The sequence below is a fragment of the Bos taurus genome, chromosome 8 (assembly GCF_002263795.3).
Source record: "Bos taurus isolate L1 Dominette 01449 registration number 42190680 breed Hereford chromosome 8, ARS-UCD2.0, whole genome shotgun sequence".
In the NCBI taxonomy this organism is placed as follows: Eukaryota; Metazoa; Chordata; class Mammalia; order Artiodactyla; family Bovidae; genus Bos; species Bos taurus.
In genome coordinates this window covers 28767873-28773872 of record NC_037335.1, presented here as the reverse complement: position 1 = coordinate 28773872, position 6000 = coordinate 28767873, and the positions used below count along the sequence as shown (strand labels likewise).

The 6000-nt window shown below is 44.2% G+C and overlaps 1 protein-coding gene across 7 annotated transcripts in view; it reads left to right on the top strand.

The window, feature by feature from the left end:
• Positions 1-1702: 1702 nt before the first annotated feature.
• Positions 1703-6000, top strand: part of CCDC171 (coiled-coil domain containing 171) — a 341254-nt gene continuing 336956 nt past the window's right edge. For 5 of the 7 annotated variants that reach the window (XR_009495531.1, XM_059889397.1, XM_059889395.1 and 2 more), the window contains exon 1: positions 2367-2681. The gene's annotated coding sequence lies outside the window, so the exon portion shown is untranslated. The other 2 variants (XM_003586376.6, XM_059889394.1) reach the window with 2 other exon arrangements.

The window sequence follows — 6000 nt, the reverse complement described above, 5'->3', positions numbered from 1 at the left end:
GAGCGATCAAAGTGTCAACGAAATCAAGGAGCTTGGCATTTAGTAATGACGTCATTATTGACTGTAGAAGCTGTTTTGGTAGAGCAGGGGTGTCGGATCAAATGATATCTCAAAAGAAAGATTGAGATGACTATTGTGACTCGAGGCTAAAAGAAAAGTGGGCTAGATAGCATCTTTCCCTGCACCTTTCCTAAGCAGCAGCATGTTAGATAAACAAGAGACAACGCAGAATTGACCTTGTAATTACTAGAAACACATAGAAAATCTCCAAGTATTTGGTAAGTCTGATTTGCGTGCATGTGTGCTTGGTTGTGTCCAACTCTTGTGACCCCATGGACTGTGGCCCACTGGGCTTCTCTGTCCTTGGGATTTTCCAGGCAAAAATACTGGAGTGGGTTGCCATTTCTTCCTCCAGGGGATCTTCCTGATCAAACCCAAGTCTCCTGCATCTCCTGCACTGGGAGGTGGATTCTTTATGACTGAGGCACCGGGGAAGCCCCAACAGTCTGATTTACTGTGTAATTATTAGAACTTTCTGCTCAGCATCCTTCATTAGCTCTGTTGCTTGGTAAACGAAGTATGACCTAGAAGGCCCTCTGTGATCTTCAGCCTGACGTCTTACTCCCCCACACACCCCCAAACCCCAAGATGTGCACACACAACTTTCTTCAGTTTTCCAAATGCCTCATGCTGTTTCTTTGTCCTGATGTTTTTAACTTCCATGTCTTCCAATTCCTTCTAACTTGTTGAATCTATCAGTCTTCCCAGATTGAACTTAAAGCTCTCTATAAAGCTTTTCCGCTTGTTCAGGGTTGACATTAACAGTGGAAAAGACCTTGATGCTGGAAATAATTGAGGGCAGGAGGAGAAGGGGGCGACAGAGGATGAGATGGTTGGATGGCATCACCAACTCAATGGACATGAGTCTGAGCAAACTCTAAGAGATGGTGAAGGACAGGGAATCCGGCATGTTGCTTCCATGGGGTCACAGAGAGACACAACTTAGGGACTGAACGACAACAATAGTGGTACCTTTGGCATTTCTTGCTGTACCATATTCACTTCTGTTATTTTGATAAAACAAACAAAAAATATAAATATTTAAAACTTGTAAAAAAAAAAAAAGGTCCTAATATCGTTAGTTTGTTGTGACTTCCAATTTCCTTTCTCCGTGTTACAGTAGGCTATTTTTTCCTTTCCATAAACTCTTTAAAGCAATTATCCTGTTTCTGCCTAGGCTATTAAGAAGCGAGATGTGCCTCTTTTCTTAATCTAAATGACTGAACTCAGGCCAATTAAAGTTTCAGTGCTACACGAATCTGGGAGGGCTTAATCTCAATTTGTTTTTGCATTTATGACCGTTGGTTCTCCTGGGGACGAGGGAGACGGAAAGACGGCCCCTGTTACACCTGGTTTCAGGTTGATTACAATCGATACGGGACTATTTTAGCATAAAAGGCTCGATTTGTATTAAACACCTTTTTGGGAAGAGGAGGTAGTGGTGCTGAAGATAAAATCTTTTATCAAAATCCCTCCAGTTTGCATTGTTCTTTGGGGAATAGGCTTTCAATAGCCAAGGGACAAAAGAGCATTTGGTTTTCCAATCTCCCTGAGGCGTTAGCGGCTTCCAGGAGAAATCTAAGTATAAATTATCTACGAAGAAAGCGTGTGTTGTGTGTGTGTTGCGGGGTTGGGTGGGGGCATAGGAAGAGGAGGAGGGCAGGAAAGGGAGCTGGAGCACACGCTAAGGTTCCGAGGACTTTTTCGCGAGGTACCTGTTTATGTAATATTTATAGTTAGAGGCGCTGCAACGGCATCAGCGCACTGACCCGCACTTTCCGGCCCCGTTTACAACCACAAGCTGGGATACAATGGGGATGGGAGAAGGGGACTAGAAGCGTCCGGCAGTTGGGAGCTGTCTAAACAAGCGGGAAACCAGCCACTGGTGCCGAAGCCAAGCCCAGAGAATTTCTCCCTGGCTCTGGCACCGGACTATGGACCGCGAAGGAGGGCAGTGATACTAAGGATCAGCAGGGGAGCTGGCTTAAATATGGAGCACCTGGGATTCGACTTAAGATTTTTATTCAGTAGGCGGGTTTCTGAGCTAGGGCTTAGAAACCGGCTTTTTCAGCCAGCTTTCTGGGGATTCTAAGACTGACCCGGGAACCTCACGCCGAGACTCTAGGGCGCGGGACCCGGCGTCTTCACGCGCGGAAAAGACGCGCCAGGAGCGGGGCCGCGCGCGATGGCTAGCGCGCCGCTCCCCAGCAACAGCGCATGCGCCGGTTGCCTTCCAGCGAGGCCGCGCAACTCCGCGGGCCCGGATCTTCCAATCCGAGCCCGGCGTTCTCCGAGTGCGTATCCTGGAGCTGCGGGCTGCGGCAGGCGGGAGGAAAGGGGCAGGCCGGGGTGGGGCTAGGGGCCCCCCAAAGTCTGCGGAGGTCTGCTAGAGAAGTCTAGTCTCCGGAAGTGGCCGTTGTAAACACAGTCTCTCGGGGGCTGGTCTCCTTTCGTTCACCGCTGTGCTATTCGTTTCCCTTCCCCGGGTCCTAGAGTCCGTCGGGTTCCAACAGTTTTTGCTCTGACCCAGTGGTCGGCCCAGGCCTCTTTCAGCCTTTGAGATTTGAAGCTGCCCGCAGGGGCCGTGGGTGTGCAGTTTGGATCGCGGGAGCCCCCCTGAGGTAACCATCAGATGTGGGAGTTTGGAGGAGAAAGACTGGGCTGGGAGGTGTTGAGAGGAACGGTTATAGAGGGGCTGCAGTTAAGGTTATGGGAGACCCTGAGTTTGAGGCTGTTCTGTCAATGGGGACTCACCTCCAGTTCCCAGGGCTGCGCCTTTTCGCCCACCTGGAGGAAGATGCTTCCGGATCATCCTAGCCAAAGACCGCTGCTTCAGTACACAGAGGACTGGGTAGGGTCCAGAGGGCAGGACTCAGAGGGCCTGGACTTGGAGCTTCTTAAGTTTACAACTCCGGATTGCTGGGCTCTTTCCCTCTCAAGAATCAGTAAGTCCTTCGAGGACAAGAATCAGATCACTTTCATCCCTTTTAATAAAAATGGCAGCCACACACTAGACACTGTATAAATGTTTGATAAATGAAAGAATGAGTTGTGCTAGGCTGTCTTCTGTAGCTTCTACTTCATGACTCTTAAGAGAAAAGAGAGCTCTGAGTTGCTCCGTGCTGTACGATTTCTGCAGAAGTGGAGTCTCCTTTTGACTGTTCTTTATTACATGTGATATTTATCCTAGGCAATTCCACTCTCCCCCCAACCCCCCCCCCCCCCCCCCCGTTGAAGCAGATCGCAAATGATAACCACTTAAATTTACTTGAGAACCAATTTCAGTTAGTGTCCAAATCTTTTTGAACACATTACACATTGATGTTTTATTTAGTTGTTTTCATAATCTTGAAGGATTATGAACCTACCATTTTTTGTCACTTGTTTTATTGAACAGTTAGTGTCTAGTAACAAAACAAGCAGAGAGCAGGAAAGGAACTTGGTTTCCCATGAAATGAAGAGGAAACAAAGGCAGTGTGCAACCTCCTACAAGGAAAGATGAAAGCAGTAATTTTAGTTTGGAGCTTTCTGTATCAGTTCTAGTGGAGACTTCTATTAGCTGTGTGACCTCCGGCAAATCACCTAAGCTCCCTGGGCAAGAAAATGCCTTATCTGTCGGATAAGAAGGATAGACTGGATCTCTGAAGTCTCATTTAATCCTAAAATACTTTGATTGCCTCAACCCATTTGTCTTGGTTTTGTTTTGATGAAAGAACCCAACATCTTTTTTAAAGGTGAAATATATGTTTGCTAATAGACACCACACTACAGATGTGGTTAGTATTGAAGATAGCACTGTGTTGTGAAAGATAATGGATTTAGGAGTCAGCCACAATATGAACTTGAATTCTAACCCTCCCACTGGATATCCTTATACACAAGTTACTCAACCTCTCCAAGCCTCAGTGTTCTCATCTGTGAAACGTGCATAATAATCTGTAGGGTATTGGGAAGATTCACTGAGCTCCGATATGCTTCTTGTAGTGTCTGCCATGTAGGAAGTGCTCAATAATAAGTTTTCATCTTTTATTTCTCCCTGCCTCTCCCCTTTCCCCTGGTATGTACAGACTGATATGCACTGAGAGAGATCAGTGCATTCTGGATGACCTACAGAAGGACTCAGATATGAGATAGGAAAACTTACCAGCAGTAGCTCTGAAATTTAAAGCAGAATTGTCTTTTTGGCTGGTACTTACTCTCAGTATGTCCAGACCATTGATCTCTTGTCCTCAATGGCCCCATTAACTCTTTCTAAAAAACTTCTTGATGAATGATGTACATAACATCCCTAATCTGTTTTGGGGCTTCTCTTGTGGTTCAGCTGGTGAAGAATCTGCCTGCAATGTGGAAGACCTGGGTTTGATCCCTGGGTTGGGAAGATCCCCTGGAGAAGGGAAAGGCTACCCACTCCAGTATTCTGGCTTAGAGAATTCGGTGGACTGTATAGTCCATGTTTCAGGAAGAGTTGGACATAGCGACTTTCACTTTCTTTCATCTGTTTTAGTGGGAATGGTGAGAATAGACCAACTTCACTACCAAAACATAAAGATATTAACACATTAACATAAGAAACTGATTTAAACTTTGCCTTTATCCATCACTGCCCAATGGGTGCCCTGCTTTTGGTCCAACTCTGTGGAAATCCCTTCTGGATTGAGAAATTCACTGGACGTCTGGGTCATCTTTTATTAAGACCCTGACTTGTAGTTTGGATGTGTGGAAGAATGATCTGTGTTTAAGAACTCGGCAGTATGGAGCAGAAGTGCTTCCCTGACATGTGAGGGATGCCACGGGGTGAGCCGTGTGTTGAAGGTTAATGGCAACGGTACATAGCAAAGCTCTGGAGATAGCCAATTTGGATTTGAATCCTTACTCTGTCACTTACTAGAGATGTGACTTTGGACAAGTGACTGAGTATCTTTAAGCCCCAGTTTCCCAGGGTATAAAATGGGGATATTAACGTATCTTCCCCTTGCGGTTGGTGTAGAGTGAAATGAGATAATCTAAGTGTGATACCTGGAGAAGGGATGTTTGTGTGTGCACAGTAGGAATGGTGATGGAAGGGTGTGGCTTTGGGGTATCAATTTGTTCATAAATAATGGAATTATGAAATATGTGTCCTTTTGTGTCTGGCTTCTTTCACTTAGCGTAATGTTTTCAACACTCATCCATGTTGTGGCATATATTGGTACTTCATTCCTTTTTATGGTTGAATAATATTTCATGTTTGTTTATATATTGGCAAATGATGGATATTTGGGTTTTTACTTCTTGGCTGTTTATGAACAATGCTGCTATGAACATTTGTGTACAACTTTTTACTAAAGTCCAGTAGTTGTCTTAGAATATGTCTTGGTATTGATTGTGCTGGGTTCATGTCCTCAGATATGCAGCTTATTTTTTGGAACTGTGGATTAGAATCTTTTTATATTTAAGAAAAATTTTCTTGAATTACAGTTCTTAGTGTTTGTTCTGTTTCCCTTGCTTTATCGCTTATTCAGGGACTTCTTTTATTTCTATGTTGGTTGTTCTTTGTCTGTTTTCAGTATATTTTCACATTCTCTTGAATAATTTTGGTTTGTTTTCTTAAATTTTTGTTTAAAAATTTTATTTAATTTTGTATGTCCTTTAAGAGTTTTTTTTCTGATCATGTCTATTTATTCTTGTTCCCTCTACTTCAGTCTTCACTGCAGAATTGTTTTTTTTAATGTTTCTAATCTTCATCTGATCTTATGTCTGATGTTTTCTAATTCTGATTCCTGTCCTTTCATGCCTTATACCATTTTGTTAATGTCTTGTAGCTCATCTTTTTCAATAATTGCTTTTATTTATTTGACTGTGCCAAGTCTCAGTTTGGGCCCATGAGACCTTTGATCTTTGTTGCAGCAGCGTGTGGAATCTTAGTTGTGGCATGTGAGACCCTAGTTGCGGTTTGTGGGA